Source organism: Leuresthes tenuis, unplaced genomic scaffold (genome assembly GCF_036924035.1).
Source record: "Leuresthes tenuis unplaced genomic scaffold, fLeuTen1.0.hap1 SCAF_6, whole genome shotgun sequence".
NCBI classification, from domain to species: Eukaryota; Metazoa; Chordata; class Actinopteri; order Atheriniformes; family Atherinopsidae; genus Leuresthes; species Leuresthes tenuis.
Window position 1 is genome coordinate 30,550,674 of NW_027325360.1, and position 17,000 is coordinate 30,567,673.

The 17,000-nt window shown below is 41.9% G+C and overlaps 4 non-coding genes across 4 annotated transcripts; 2 read left to right on the forward strand and 2 right to left on the reverse strand.

Moving 5' to 3' along the window:
* Positions 1 to 4,216: 4,216 nt before the first annotated feature.
* Positions 4,217 to 4,330, forward strand: LOC140310641 (U5 spliceosomal RNA). Its single transcript, XR_011916692.1, has one exon. It is a non-coding gene; the product is annotated as a U5 spliceosomal RNA (small nuclear RNA).
* Positions 4,331 to 7,319: 2,989 nt separating this feature from the next.
* On the reverse strand, positions 7,320 to 7,510 carry LOC140310468 (U2 spliceosomal RNA). Its single transcript, XR_011916536.1, has one exon. It is a non-coding gene; the product is annotated as a U2 spliceosomal RNA (small nuclear RNA).
* A 308-nt stretch (positions 7,511 to 7,818) lies between these two features.
* On the reverse strand, positions 7,819 to 7,932 carry LOC140310504 (U5 spliceosomal RNA). Its single transcript, XR_011916566.1, has one exon. It is a non-coding gene; the product is annotated as a U5 spliceosomal RNA (small nuclear RNA).
* Positions 7,933 to 16,021: 8,089 nt separating this feature from the next.
* LOC140310719 (U2 spliceosomal RNA) lies at positions 16,022 to 16,212 on the forward strand. Its single transcript, XR_011916763.1, has one exon. It is a non-coding gene; the product is annotated as a U2 spliceosomal RNA (small nuclear RNA).
* Positions 16,213 to 17,000: the final 788 nt, after the last annotated feature.

Genomic DNA, 17,000 nt, shown 5'->3' on the forward strand with positions numbered 1-17,000 from the left:
CTTTTCTTACCCGCTTTTTCCAAACTATGGTCGGCTATTCACAGCTTCCTCTCCACCATACTTGTATGGTGGGATATTCACACCCACTTGCATCCGAAGACCTCCGCCCCAAATTTTGTTGATATTTAGTCGGACATTCGCACCTTACCCGCTTTTGGCAAACTATGGCCTTCTTGCAGCCAATCACCTCTGATCTCGCTTTTGATGATGTAAGGTTGGGCATTCAGACCTTGCTTCACCTGCTTTTAACCAAATATAGTCGGACATTCACACCTTCTTGCAGCCGAACACTTCCGCTCCACCTTTTAGTGTTCTATCACACCTTTTTTTCACCGCATTTTATACATTATGGTCGGAAATTTTCAACCACTCTCATCCGAAGACCTCTCCTCCCGCTTTTGTTAATATATTTGAACTTTAGTCGGACATTCAAACCTTCTTGCAGCTGAACCACCTCCGCTCCCTGTTTTGATCATATATGGTCTGGCAATACTACCTTTTCTTACCCGTTTGTGAGTAATTATGGCTGGACATTCACACCTACTTGCAGCCGAACACAACCTCTCTCGCTTTTGATGATGTATGGACCGGCATTCTTACCTTTTCTAACACATTTTTCAGCAATTATGGTCGGAGATTCACACCTACTCACAGCCGAACAACTCCGCTCCCGCATTTGATGGTGTATAGTCGGCCATTCTCACCCTTTCTCATCAGCTTTTTGCAAATTATGATCTGACATTCACACCTACTTGCAGTCGAACAGCTCTGCTCCCGCTTTTGATTATGTTTGGTTGGATATTCGAACCTTTTCTTAACTTCTTTTTACATATTTTGGTTGGACGTTCACACCTTCTTGTAGCCGAACACTTCCACTCCTGCTTTTGATGATGTATGGTTGGGCATTCACACCTTTTTTTTTCCCATTTTTCAGGAATTATGGGTGGACATTCACACCTTGCAGCTGAAAACCTCCTATCCCACTTATGATCATGTGCGGTTTGATTTTCGAAAAGTTTCTTTCATGTTTTCTAGCAATTATTGATGGACATGTAGACCTTCTTGCAGCTGAACACCTCCGCTCCCGCTTTTGATCATACATTGTCAGGCATTCGCACCTTGTCTTACCCACTTTTTACAAACTTTAGTCGAACAGTCACACCTTTTTGCAGCCGAACACCACCTCTCCCGCTTTTGATGATGTATGGTCCAGCATTCTTACCTTTTCTAACACATTCTTCAGCAATTATGGTCGGACATTCACACCTACTCAGAGCCGAACACCTCCGCTCCCGCATTTGATGGTGTATAGTCGGGCATTCTCACCCTTTCTCATCAGCTTTTTACAAATTATGATCTGACATTCACACCTGCTTTTGATAATGTATTGTTAGGCATTCGCACCTTTTTTTTTACCCATTTTTCATGAATTATGGGTGGACATTCAAACCTTCTTGCAGCCGAACACCTCCTCTCCCGCTTATGATCATGTGCGGTTTGATATTCGAAAATTTACTTTCTTGTTTTAAAGCAATTATTGATGGACATTCAAACCTTCTTTTTGATGGTGTATAGTCGGGCTTTCGAGCCTTTTCTTCCCGGTTTTTACAAACCATGGTGGGACTTTCACACCTTCTTGTAGCCGAACAACTCCGCTCCCGCTATTGATTGTGTACAGTCGGGTATTTTAACCTTTTCTTACCCGCTTTTTACCAACTATGGTCGGACATTCACACCGTCTTACAGCGGAACACCTCTGCTCCCGCTTTTGATGGTGTATAGTCGGGCATTCAAACCTTTTCTTACCCGCTTTTTCCAAACTATGGTCGGCTATTCACAGCTTCCTCTCCACCATACTTGTATGGTGGGATATTCACACCCACTTGCATCCGAAGACCTCCGCCCCAAATTTTGTTGATATTTAGTCGGACATTCGCACCTTACCCGCTTTTGGCAAACTATGGCCTTCTTGCAGCCAATCACCTCTGATCTCGCTTTTGATGATGTAAGGTTGGGCATTCAGACCTTGCTTCACCTGCTTTTAACCAAATATAGTCGGACATTCACACCTTCTTGCAGCCGAACACTTCCGCTCCACCTTTTAGTGTTCTATCACACCTTTTTTTCACCGCATTTTATACATTATGGTCGGAAATTTTCAACCACTCTCATCCGAAGACCTCTCCTCCCGCTTTTGTTAATATATTTGAACTTTAGTCGGACATTCAAACCTTCTTGCAGCTGAACCACCTCCGCTCCCTGTTTTGATCATATATGGTCTGGCAATACTACCTTTTCTTACCCGTTTGTGAGTAATTATGGCTGGACATTCACACCTACTTGCAGCCGAACACAACCTCTCTCGCTTTTGATGATGTATGGACCGGCATTCTTACCTTTTCTAAAACATTCTTCAGCAATTATGGTCGGACATTCACACCTACTCAGAGCAGAACACCTCCGCTCCCGCATTTGATGGTGTATAGTCGGGCATTCTCACCCTTTCTCATCAGCTTTTTACAAATTATGATCTGACATCCAAACCTGCTTTTGATAATGTATTGTTAGGCATTCGCACCTTTTTTTTAATACAAAGTTTGTTGTTTATTGTTGAAACTTCATCAGAAGTGAAGAAATAAATGAATGCCTATCAACAAATGTGGGATCTAAACTCTAGTGCTTCCTCTAAAATAATTTCCTTTCTCAATTTAGAAATGTGTGTGTGTAAGTCACAACACCCGTGACACCAAAACGGCTTTCTTTTCTCTACACTCTCCACTATGAGCACACACACCAAATCAGAAAGGCTTTTTTCTCTCTTTTCTACATTATGGACTGTGGGGACACAAAACCGCTCCCTCTCTTTTTTTTTTCATCGTGTGCCAGGGCGTTGTCTCATGTATTAGATTATGCTTAAGATACGAATGGGTTTATCAGTCACATCAGAATCCATACATACTGATCCTCCCGTAATAAAATGGTCGGATCTTATCAAACACACTTTGTTTCTTGTGACAATCAAGTCAGCGAAACAGCGTATACACGTCAAGACACTGAATCAAGTTTGCCACAAGAACTCATAAGTTTGGCAGTATTGCTCTGCCATCAGCAATGATGCACCCATTTTATTTTCGTGAGACATGTGCAAGCACCTGTTCATCTACTGTTCTATCACTATGAATTAGTGATCTATTATCAATATGGATACTTCTACAACTACTATCAAAGTATGTCCGGACTTCTTATGTTGTCAGTTGCTATATATGAATAAGTGGGTAGCTACTGACAAGCATTAAGCATGTCACACAGCCCAAACATATAACATTTCAGGACACACCACACAGTTAACAACCACAGTGAAGCGTGTCAAAGCCCAAACATGTAACATTCAACAGGACACTTACACAACACATTCAAATCAAACAGTCAGACAACATACAAGAACATATACCCCAGCCGGCATTGCTCCCTGCCTATTTTCGTACAGCACACTATGTGTGCGCACACCTTTATTCACAAACTCTTCAACTTATACTCTTTTACCGAAGCTGCTACAGCTCGATTGGCCGAATACCCTTTGATCCTATTTCGGTGAATTTGACATCTGCCTTACATATAACAGATTAGCGGTTTAGCAGTTTTAATTTAGTTTGAGTGATGGAATTCATTTTATAGCAAAATCCGAAATCGTGAAGAACTCATGAAAGTAAGCTTATTCTCGGATTCCTGAAACTTTAGATTTGCTCTTTCTTTTACTGCAAAGTACAACGTTGTTTCTTTTGTTTAAATCTTTCTAGACATGGTAAATATTAAGGACAAAGCAGTTTTCACATAGTTTGAGTGAAGGAATTCATTTTATAGATAAAATCCCAAGAGTCTGCTGAGAAAAGAGAGTGAATGCGAAGTAGACTTTAACACGGCTATGGGAGCGAGCCGAGTGTGGGCTAACCAGGAGAATTGCTTGAAAGAAACGCGACCCCGAATGAGCGGTCAGAACAAAGCCTCAATACGGGATTCTCGTGGTGTTTTTGTTGCTGCCTTGTCTTTTGCACAGAGTAAAAGACAAGGCAGCCATCGAATAGGGCCCGATTGTTCCTACTTGGTCAGCCGAGGAGCAAGGGGGGGGGAGCAAGCGTCTCAACCAAGCAAAGCTCACCATGGGGAAGGTGGCTATGCCAACTAGCCTGATGCCCTGCTCCCGCAGTGACGGATAATCGTACTCTGGTTTCTCTTCATAACGTACAAGTCTTTCGCCTTTTACTAAAGATTTCTGTGGAGAGCAGCACTAATGAGTTGTTTCTATTTTTGGCAGGCTTTACCTTTGCGGGTGAAGCCCTTTCTGTCTGTGCAAAAGAAATCTTGTTACTGTGAAGAGTGACTTCTCTGCGTAGAGTCGCCTTACTTGTTGCGACTGTGCCGATGTTCGAAGCTGGAGTGCAAAGTTGTTGCTTGAATGGTGCTTGCTGGAGCATGCGGGAGTGCAAAGTTATACCATTTAAAAGGGCTGAAGAGTGCTCAGTGCAGCGGGTGGGCGACACTCTGGCCACCTTGAAAACCGAGGTTACATCCACTACCAGGGGCAGCCCAAGTTCTGCCGCAAGTGTGGTGAGCATGGGCACCTGGTTGAGGCTTGTACCAAGGTGTTATGTGGGAAGAGCAGAGAAATTGGGCAAACTTTTGGAGAGTGTCCAAATGGCAGGAAATGTAATCTCTGTGGAGAATTAAATCACCTCTTCAGAGATTGCCCTAAATCTTTTGCCAACAAATTAAAGACGGTAAAGCCACAGTCAAGCCAACAAAGAGAAGGACCAAAGGTGGCAGTTGGTGAACAAAGTGAAGAGGTTGACCCAATAAATTCAAACTTCCCGCCAAAAGCTTGGATTGGAAGTGAGGAGCAAAAAGGGGAGGGGCCTGTAGAGGCCTCACCACTCAGTGTTGAAGTCTGTGAGAATTCAGTTAAATGCAACATTGCGTCAGAGGCCAACACCGAGAGTCCGAAAAGGAAATATAGATCACCCTACTCACTTTTCACCTAAAGAAATGAAGGAAGAGCTAGTTTCCCAAGAAATAACCTGAGTGTGTAATTTGTTTTGATAACTTAGAAAAACGAAAATGACATACCTACTTTCCTTTATGCTTTTAATGGTTCTCACCTTCTCAACACTAAATGTGAGAAGTGTGAAATCGAAGACAAGAGCCCAGAGTATTTTATTCTTCTTAGACTCCATAAAATCAGATGTGTTTTTAATACAAGAATGTGGACTACCTTTTTTAAAAAACCATAGACAATGGGAGGAAATGTGGCCCCATTTATCGATATGGAGTGGCTCAAATCAAAATAAAAATGATGGTGTGGCCATTCTAATTAAAAATCCGCATGTTCTGGTGAAAGGTAGCACAGTGGTGAGAGACGGATGGGCACTTTTAGCACACTTGAATTTTATGGGGCAAGACTTTAACCTCTTCAATATTTATGGTTTCAATGGAAAAAATTAAAGGTATGACCTTTTAGAAGATATACAGCTTTACATGCTAGGGCAAGTACCTTTAGTTGTAGGAGGGGATTTTAACTGTATCTTGAGCAGGAAAGATAGAAAAAGAGCAGGGGTAGATTTTAAAGTGGATAAGACTTCGATTTTACTTCAGGGCATATGCAGGGATTTTAAGCTTACTGACTGTTTTAAAACCATGCATCCCAGAGAGGAGGGCTTCACCTGGTTTAGTCATGATGGCACCAGAGCCTCTCGCATTGATTATTTCTTTACTAGAGATTGCCCACCCACTGATGTTAGATTAACCCCTGTTTTCTTTTCAGCCCACCTTATGCTCTCCTGCACCCTTTCACCCCCTTCTGGTGTGACGGTAGGAAGTGGTCTGTGGAAACTCAACTGTTCCCTGTTGGAGGATGAAATCATAGTCAGTCAGTACAGGGAATGTTATAAAGAGTGGCATACACTTCAAGACCTCTACGAAACACATGCACAATGGTGGGAAATGGTGAAGGAAACGACCCAGACTTTTTTTAAACAGCAAGGTAAACGTAAAAAAAGGAAAGAGAATCGATGTATGATGGGACTACATAAACGCTTACAGCGCTACTTTAAACTAAATCAGTGTGGCATAGACTTTAAAGAAGAAATCAAAGATGTCAAAAAGGAAATGTCAGTTTTAGCAGAAATAAAGAGTAAAGGAATTTTTGTAAGAAGCAGGGAGCAGGAAATTGAGGAAGGTGAAAAAAAAAGAAAGTTATAAATAAAAAGGAGTGTATTCAAAATCTAAAAAGAGAAGATGGGTTTTTAACAAAATCCACACAAGAGATGATTGAAACTGTACATACCTTTTATAATAACATGTACAAAGAGAAACCAGTGCACTTGGAAACATCGGCAGAAATTTTAAAATTCGTTGACAAAACCGTAAAAGAGAATGCACACTTGACACAGGATTTTACTGCTTTAGAGTTAAAAAAATGCCTAACAGGTTTTAAGAGAAGTCGAGCTCCAGGTTTAGACGGGCTTCCTGCAGAATTCTATCTGACCTATTGGGACCTTTTATCATCAGACGTTTTAGATGTTTTTAAAGATTTTGAAAAACTCGACCGACTGCCTGACAGTTTTAGAGTGGGAATAGTGACTCTACTTTATAAAAAAAATGATAAGACTGACCTAAAGAATTGGAGGCACATCACACTTTTAAACTTTGACTGTAAACTTTTTAGCAAGGTTTTAGCGACACGGATGTCCTCTGTTTTAGAGGAGGTAATTCACCCAGACCAAGCTTGTGCCATCTCAGGGAGACAACTCAACGACAGCCTCGTACTGATTCGAGACATCATTGATTACGCTAGAGACAGAAACACCCGGCTTGTCATCTTAAATTTAGACTTTGAAAAAGCATTTGATCGGGTCTCGCATCAATATCTCTTTCAGGTGTTGCAGCCATCGAATAGGGCCTGATTGTTCCTACTTGGTGAGCTTTGCTTGGTTGAGACGCTTGCCCCCCCCCCTGCTCCTCGGCTGACCAAGTAGGAACAATCGGGCCCTATTTGATGGCTGCCTTGTCTTTTACTCTGTGCAAAAGACAAGGCAGCCACAAACACCACGGGAACACCGTATTGAGGCTTTGTTCTGACCACTCATTCGGTGTCGCGTTTCTTTCAAGCAATTCTCCCGGTTAGCCCGCACTCGGCTCGCTCCCAGAGCCGTGTTAAAGTCTACTTCGCATTCACTCTCTTTTCTCAGCAGATTAAAAGAAAGTTTCATCTTGGGCTCCCTGAAACTTCCATCCTGCACCGCTGTTTGCTTTTTCACAAGAGCAGAGGAGAGTGCACCGTTCCCAGCGGCACTGCAGTACCGGGTCGAGGCTTGGAGTGAACGGAGCAAGCTTCTTTTTCAACTCCTATTCTTAAAAATCCATTTAATATGTAGTCCTCGTATAGAGGACATATCAGATATTAAACTGATAAGAACAGATACTACACTTGATCTTAGCCAAAAGGCCGAGAAGCGACAACTGTCCACTGGTTCACGTCCGAGGGCCCTTCCTGGCACAATGCGCACTTGTAGCGGTGTTCTTTTTATGGCCATAGGTGGCCAGAGTGTCACTATGCACCTCCGCCCACCTGCTGCACTGAGCACTCTTCAGCCCTTTTAAATGGTATAACTTTGCACCCCCGCACGCTCCAGCAAGCACCATTCAAGCAACAACTTTGCACTCCAGCTTCGAACATCGGCACAGTCGCAACAAGTAAGGCGACTCTACTCAGAGAAGTCACTCTGCACAGTAAGAAGATTTCTTTTGCACAGACAGAAAGGGCTTCACCCGCAAAGGTAAAGCCTGCCAAAAATAGAAACAACTCATTAGTGCTGCTCTCCACAGAAGTCTTTAGTAAAAGGCGAAAGACTTGTACGTTATGAAGAGAAACCAGAGTACGATTATCCGTCACTGCGGGAGCAGGGCATCAGGCTAGTTGGCATAGCCACCTTCCCCATGGTGAGCTTTGCTTGGTTGAGACGCTTGCTCCCCCCCCCCCTTGCTCCTCGGCTGACCAAGTAGGAACAATCGGGCCCTATTCGATGGCTGCCTTGTCTTTTACTCTGTGCAAAAGACAAGGCAGCAACAAAAACACCACGGGAAAACTGTATTGAGGCTTTGTTCTGACCGCTCATTCAGTGTCGCGTTTCTTTCAAGCAATTCTCCCGGTTAGCCCGCACTCGGCTCGCTCCCAGAGCCGTGTTAAAGTCTACTTCGCATTCACTCTCTTTTCTCAGCAGACTCTTGGGATTTTAATCTATAAAATGAATTCCTTCACTCAAACTATGTGAAAACTGCTTTGTCGTTCATATTTACCATGTCTAGAAAGATTTAAACAAAAAAAACAACGTTGTACTTTGCAGTAAAAGAAAGAGCAAATCTAAAGTTTCAGGAATCCGAGAATAAGCTTACTTTCATGAGTTCTTCACGATTTCGGATTTTGCTATAAAATGAATTCCTTCACTCAAACTAAATTAAAACTGCTAAACCGCTAATCTGTTACATGTAAGGCAGATGTCAAATTCACCGAAATAGGATCTAAGGGTATTCGGCCAATCGAGCTGTAGCAGCTTCGGTAAAAGAGTATAAGTTGAAGAGTTTGTGAATAAAGGTGTGCGCACACATAGTGAGCTGTAGGAAAATAGGCAGGGAGCAATGTCGGCTGGGGTATATGTTCTTGTATGTTGTCTGACTGTTTGATTTGAATGTGTGTAAGTGTCCTGTTGAATGTTTGGGCTTTGACACTTCACTGTGGTTGTTAACTGTGTGGTGTGTCCTGAAATGTTATATGTTTGGGCTGTGTGACATGCTTAATGCTTGTCAGTAGCTACCCACTTATTCATATATAGCAACTGACAACATAAGAAGTCTGGACATACTTTGATAGTAGTTGTAGAAGTATCCTTATTGATAATAGATCACTAATTCATAGTGATAGAACAGTAGATGAACAGGTGCTTGCACATGTCTCACGAAAATAAAATGGGTGTATCATTGCTGATGGCAGAGCAATACTGCCAAACTTATGAGTTCTTGTGGCAAACTTGATTCAGTGTCTTGACGTGTATACGCTGTTTCGCTGACTTGATTGTCACAAGAAACAAAGTGTGTTTGATAAGATCCGACCATTTTATTACGGGAGGATCAGTATGTATGGATTCTGATGTGACTGATAAACCCATTCGTATCTTAAGCATAATCTAATACATGAGACAACGCCCTGGCACACGATAAAAAAAAAAAGAGAGAGAGCGGTTTTGTGTCCCCACAGTCCATAATGTAGAAAAGAGAGAAAAAAGCCTTTCTGATTTGGTGTGTGTGCTCATAGTGCAGAGTGTAGAGAAAAGAAAGCCGTTTTGGTGTCACGGGTGTTGTGACTTACACACACACATTTCTAAATTGAGAAAGGAAATTATTTTAGAGGAAGCACTAGAGTTTAGATCCCACATTTGTTGATAGGCATTCATTTATTTCTTCACTTCTGATGAAGTTTCAACAATAAACAACAAACTTTGTATTATGAGAAAGAACCAGAATCATTCTTCAGGAATCCGAAAATAAGCTCTATTTTATGAGTTATGCACGAATTCGGATTCTCCTATAAAACGAATTCCTTAACTCAAACCAAGTTAAGACTGCTTTGTCCTTCATATTTATTAATGTCTAATCAAGTTTCAACGATAAACAACGTTGTACTTTGTAGAATGAGAAAGAACTTCTTCAGCAATAAGCATCTCTCGACATATGACGAAGTACAGATTTTGCTATAAAATTAATTCCTTCTATCAGCCTGACTTAAAACTGTTTGTCCTCCTTATTTATCCACTTCAAATCAAGTTTCAACAAATAAAAAAATGTTATAGTTTGAGAAAGTACAACTTAATCTTCAGCAATCAGTATAAAAAGAGGTGCAAATGCCAACCATACATACCTAAAAGGTGGAGCGGAAGTATTCAGCTGCAAGTAGGTGTGAATGTTCGACTATAATTTGTAAAAAGCGGGTAAGAAAAGGTTCGAATGCCCGACTATATATTAACAAAAGCGGGAGGAGAGGTCTTCGGATGAGAGTGGGTGAGAATTTCCAACCATAATCTATAAAATACGGTGAAAAAAAATTTGTGAATGCCTCATAGAACACTAAAAGCGGAAGTGTTCGGCTGCAAGAAGGTGTGAATGTCCGACTATATTTGGTGAAAAGCAGGTGAAGCAAGGTCTGAATGCCCAACCCAACATCATCAAAAGCGAGATCAGAGGTGTTTGGCTGCAAGAAGGCCATAGTTTTCCAAAAGCGGGTAAGGTGCGAATGTCCGACTAAATATCAACAAAATTTGGGGCGGAGGTCTTCGGATGCAAGTGGGTGGAGAGGAAGCTGTGAATAGCCGACCATAGTTTGGAAAAAGCGGGTAAGAAAAGGTTTGAATGCCCGAACATACACCATCAAAAGAGGGAGCGGAGGTGTTCCGCTGTACGAAGGTGTGAATGTCCGACCATAGTTGGTGAAAAGCGGGTAAGAAAAGGTTTAAATACCCGACTGTACACAATCAATAGCGGGAGCGGATGTGTTCGGCTACAAGAAGGTGTGACAGTCCGACCATGGTTTGTAAAAAGCGGGTAAGAAAAGATGCGAATGTCCGACAATGTATGATCAAAAGAGACAGCGGAGGTTTTCGGATACACGAAAGTTTGAATGTCCTACCATAGTTTGTAAATAGCGGGTAAGAAAAGGTTCGAATGCCCGACTATACACCATAAAAAGCGGGAGCGGAGGTGTTCCGCTGTAAGACGGTGTGAATGTCCGACTATAGTTGGTAAAAAGCGGGTAAGAAAAGGTTAAAATACCCGACTGTACAAAATCAATAGCGGGAGCGGAGTTGTTCGGCTACAAGAAGGTGTGAAAGTCCGACCATGCTTTGTAAAAAGCAGTTAAGAAAAGGTTCGAATATCCAACCAAACATAATCAAAAGCGGGAGCAGAGCTGTTCGACTGCAAGTAGGTGTGAATGTCCAGCCATAATTACTCACAAACGGGGGAAGAAAGGGTAGTATTGCCAGACCATACATGATCAAAACAGGGAGCGGAGGTTCAGCTGCAAGGTGTGAATGTCTGACTATAGTTTGTAAAAAGCGGGTAAGACAAGGTGCGAATGCCCGACAATGTATGATCAAAAGAGAGAGTGGAGGTGTTCGGCTGCAAGGTCTGAATGTCCAACCATAATTTGTAAAAACCGGGTAAGAAAAGGCTCGAAAGCCCGACTATACATCATCAAAAGCGGGAGCGGAGGTGTTCAGCTGCAAGAAGGTGTGAATGTTCGACTAAAGTTTGTAAAAAGCTGGTAAGACAAGGAGCGATGTCCCGACATTGTATGATCAAAAGCGGGAGCGGAGGTGTCCAGCTGTGAGTAGGTGTGAATGTCCGACCATAATTGCTGAAAAATGTGTTAGAAAAGGTAAGAATACTGGACCATACATCATCAAAAGCGGGAGAGGTGGTGTTCGGCTGCAAGAAGGTGTGAAAGTCCGACAATGGTTTGTAAAAAGTGGGTAATAAAAGGTTCGAATGCCCGAATATACATCATCAAAAGCGGAAGCGGAGGTGTTCGGATGCAAGAAGGTGTGAACGTCCGACCAAAGTTTGTAAAAAGCAGTGAAAAGCGAGAAAAAGCTTTTCGTGAGTTCTGCATGATTTGGGATTTTGTATGGGATTTTTTATAAAATGCATTCCTTCACTCAAACTATGTTAAAACTGATTTGTCCTTCATATTTACCATGTCTAGAAAGATTTAAACAAAAAAAACAACGTTGTACTTTGCAGTAAAAGAAAACATTGGACTTTGCAGTAGAGGAAGAAGTTGAAATCCATCTACACATTGATAAATATGAAGGACAAAGCAGTTCCCACTTGCCCATAAGAAAAAAAGCTTATTCTCGGATTCCTAAACCTTCAGTTTTGCTCTTTCTTCTACTGCAAAATACAATGTTGTTCTTTGTTGAAGTCGATCTAGACATTGATAAATATGAAGGAAAAAGCAGTTTTAACTTGGTTTGAGTGAATGAATTCATTCTATACATAAAATCCGAAATCGTGCAGAACTCATGAAAATAAGCTTATTCTCGGATTTCTAAAACTTTTGATTGGCTCTTTCTTTTACTGCAAAGTACAACGTTGTTTTTTTGTTTAAATCTATCGAGACATTGATAAATATGAAGGTAAAAGCCGTTTTAACATAGTTTGAGTGAAGGAATTAATTTTATAGATAAAATCCCAAATCATGCAGAACTCCTCAAAAGGGGCGTATGGCTTAATCACAAGTGTGGTTCTTTCTCATTCAGGGTAGTATGAGGAAGTTTATGCTTGAAATATATGTAGAAATGGGTACATATGAAGGAAAAAGCAGTTTTAACTTGGTTTGAGTGAATGAATTCATTTTATACATAAAATCCGAAATCGTGCAGAACTCATGAAAATAAGCTTATTCTCGGATTCCTAAAACTTTTGATTTGCACTTTCTTTTACTGCAAAGTACAACGTTGTTTTTTGTTGAAATCTATCTAGACATTGATAAATACCAGCCGAAACTCTGCTGCCGCTTTTGATAATTTATGGTTGGGCATTCTTACCTTTTCTTACCCGCTTTTTACAAATTATGATCTTACATTCACACCTACTTGCGAACACCTTCTCATCCACTTATGATCATGTGCGGTTGGGCTTTCGCACCTTTTCTTACCCATTTTTCAGTAATTATGGGTGGACATTCAGACCTTCTTACAGCCGAATACCTCCGCTGCCGCTTTTGATGGTGTATAGTCGGGCTTTCGAGCCTTTTCTTCCCCGATTTTTACAAATTATGGTTGGACATTCAAACCTTCTTGCAGCCAAAAACCTCCGCTCCTCTTTTGATCATACATTGTTGGGCATTCACACCTTGTCTTACCCGCTTTTTACAAACTTTAGTCGGACATTCAAACCTTCTTGCAGCTGAACCATCTCCGCTCCCTGTTTTGATCATATATGGTCTGGCAATAGTACCTTTTCTTACCCATTTGTGAGTAATTATGGCTGGACATTCACACCTTCTTGCAGCCGAACACAACCTCTCCCGCTTTTGATGATATATGGTCCGGCATTCTTACCTTTTCTAACACATTTTTCAGCAATTATGGTCGGACATTCACACCTACTCACAGACGAACACCTCCGCTCCAACATTTGATAGTGTATAGTCGGGCATTCTCACCCTTTCTCATCAGCTTTTTGCAAATTATGATCTGATATTCACACCTACTTGCAGTCGAACAGCTCTGCTCCCGCTTTTGATTATGTTTGGTTGGATATTCGAACCTTTTCTTAACTGCTTTTTACAAACCATGGTCAGACTTTCACACCTTCTTGTAGCCGAACAACTCTGCTCCCGCTATTGATTGTGTACAGTCGGGTATTTTAACCTTTTCTTACCCGCTTTTTACCAACTATGGTTGGACATTCACACCGTCTTACAGCGGAACACCTCCGCTCCCGCTTTTTATGGTGTATAGTCGGGCATTCGAACCTTTTCTTACCCGCTTTTTCCAAACTATGGTCGGCCATTCACAGCTTCCTCTCCACCATACTTGTATGGTGGGATATTCACACCCACTTGCATCCGAAGACCTCCGCCCCCACTTTTGTTGATATTTAGTCGGTCATTCGCACCTTACCCGCTTTTGGCAAACTATGGCCTTCTTGCAGCCAAACACCTCTGATCTCGCTTTTGATGATGTAAGGTTGGGCATTCAGACCTTGCTTCACCTGCTTTTCACCAAATATAGTCGGACATTCACACCTTCTTGCAGCCGAACACTTCCGCTCCACCTTTTAGTGTTCTATGGGGCATTCCCATATTTTTTTTCACCGCTTTTTATAGATTATGGTTGGGTATTCTCACCCACTCTCATCCGAAGACCTCTCCTCCCGCTTTTGTTAATATATAGTCGGGCATTCGAACCTTTTCTTACCCACTTTTTACAAATTATGGTCGGACATTCACACCTACTTGCAGCCGAATACTTCCGCTCCACCTTTTAGGTATGTATGGTTAGCATTTGCACCTTTTTTATACTGATTGCTGAAGATTAAGTTGTACTTTCTGAAACTACAACATTTTTTTAATTGTTGAAAATTGATTTGAAGTGGATAAATTACGAGGACAAACAGTTTTAAGTCAGGCTGATAGAAGTAATTAATTTTATAGAAAAATCTGTACTTCGTCATATGTCGAGAGATGCTTATTGCTGAAGAAGTTCTTTCTCATTCTACAAAGTACAACGTTGTTTATCGTTTAAACTTGATTAGACATGAATAAATATGAAGGACAAAGCAGTCTTAACTTGGTTTGAGTTAAGGAATTCGTTTTATAGGAGAATCCGAATTCGTGCATAACTCGTAAAATAGAGCTTATTTTCGGATTCCTGAAGAATGAGTCTGGTTCTTTCTCATAATACAAAGTTTGTTGTTTATTGTTGAAACTTCATCAGAAGTGAAGAAATAAATGAATGCCTATCAACAAATGTGGGATCTAAACTCTACTGCTTCCTCTAAAATAATTTCTTTTCTCAATTCAGAAATGTGTGTGTGTAAGTCACAACACCCGTGACACCAAAACGGCTTTCTTTTCTCTACACTCTGCACTATGAGCACACACACCAAATCAGAAATTCTCTCTTTTCTACATTATGGACTGTGGGGACACAAAACCGCTCTCTCTTTTTTTTTTTATCGTGTGCCAGGGCGTTGTCTCACGTATTAGATTATGCTTAAGATACGAATGGGTTTATCAGTCACATCAGAATCCATACATAGTGATCCTCCCGTAATAAAATGGTCGGATCTTATCAAACACACTTTGTTTCTTGTGACAATCAAGTCAGCGAAACAGCGTATACACGTCAAGACACTGAATCAAGTTTGCCACAAGAACTCATAAGTTTGGCAGTATTGCTCTGCCGTCAGAAATAATACATCCATTTTATTTTCGTGAGACATGTGCAGGCACATGTTCATCTACTGTTCTATCACTATGAATTAGTTTATCTATTATCAATAAGGATACTTCTACAACTACTCTATCAAAGTATGTCCGGACTTCTTATGTTGTCAGTTGCTATATATGAATAAGTGGGTAGCTACTGACAAGCATTAAGCATGTCACACAGCCCAAACATATAACATTTCAGGACACACCACACAGTTAACAACCACAGTGAAGCGTGTCAAAGCCCAAACATGTAACATTCAACAGGACACTTACACAACACATTCAAATCAAACAGTCAGACAACATACAAGAACATATACCCCAGCCGGCATTGCTCCCTGCCTATTTTCCTACAGCTCACTATGTGTGCGCACACCTTTATTCACAAACTCTTCAACTTATACTCTTTTACCGAAGCTGCTACAGCTCGATTGGCCGAATACCGAATAATCCTATTTCAGTGAATTTGACATCTGCCTTACATGTAACAGATTAGCGGTTTAGCAGTTTTAATTTAGTTTGAGTGAAGGAATTCATTTTATAGCAAAATCCGAAATCGTGAAGAACTCATGAAACTAAGCTTATTCTCGGATTCCTGAAACTTTAGATTTGCTCTTTCTTTTACTGCAAAGTACAACGTTGGTTTTTTTGTTTAAATCTTTCAAGGCATGGTAAATATGAAGGACAAAGCAGTTTTAACATAGTTTGAGTGAAGGAATTAATTTTATAGATAAAATCCCAAGAGTCTGCTGAGAAAAGAGAGTGAATGCGAAGTAGACTTTAACACGGCTCTGGGAGCGAGCCGAGTGCGGGCTAACCGGGAGAATTGCTTGAAAGAAACGCCACACCGAATGAGCGGGCTGAAGAGTGCTCAGTGCAAAGTGACACTCTGGCCACCTATGGCCATAAAACGAACACCGCTACAAGTGCGCATTGTGCCATGAAGGGCCCTCGGACGTGAACCAGTGGACAGTTATCGCTTCTCGGCCTTTTGGCTAAGATCAAGTGTAGTATCTGTTCTTATCAGTTTAATATCTGATATGTCCTCTATACGAGGACTACATATTAAATGGATTTTTAGCAATAGGAGTTGAAAAAGTAGCTTGCTTCGTTCACTCCAAGCATTGACCCGGTACTGCAGTGCCGCTGGGAACGGTGCGCTCTTCTCTACTCTTGTGAAAAAGCAAACAGCGGTGCAGGATGCAAGTTTCAGGGAGCCCAAGATGAAACTTTCTTTTAGTCTGCTGAGAAAAGAGAGTGAATGCGAAGTAGACTTTAACACGGCTCTGGGAGCGAGCTGAGTGCGGGCTAACCGGGAGAATTGCTTGAAAGAAACGCCATACCAAATGAGCGGTCAGAACAAAGCCTCAATACGGTGTTCCCGTGGTGTTTTTAATGCTGCCGCTGTTTGCTTTTTCACAAGAGCGCACCTGTGTAGAGGGGGCCTGGGTGATGGTGGGTCTCAGGCCCGGGCTGCTGCGACTGGTGTGACCGGGTGGTTTGTTTGTTTGTTTTTTGTTGTTGTTTGTTTGTTTTTTTAGAGGTCCTCCGGAGTGGGGTTGGGTTGAGTGGGGTGGGGCGGGATGGGTACCTTCTGGGGGTACAGTAGCTCCCGGAATATGGTCGCTGCAGGCCCCGAGCCTGGTGGACATCAGGCCCTCCTGTCCTATGTTGGCTCCCTGGTAGCGGGGATGCCTGTTGCAGCCAGTCCCTGGCTGCCCTCTCTGGGGGAGAGTAGCTCCCCCGGCGTATATCCCCATACCCCTCTCCCTTCTGGCTCCTGTACACAGCACACACTCACACATGAAGGGTTTTGGGGGCGTGTGTGTTCGGTGGGGTGTAGTGGACTCTGCAGTAGTTGCACTCTGCAGTTCCCCGCCCCTGTTCTAATTACACCTTAGACATTACTACTTATCAAACACACTCACACACACACATTAGGTCTTGGGGGGTG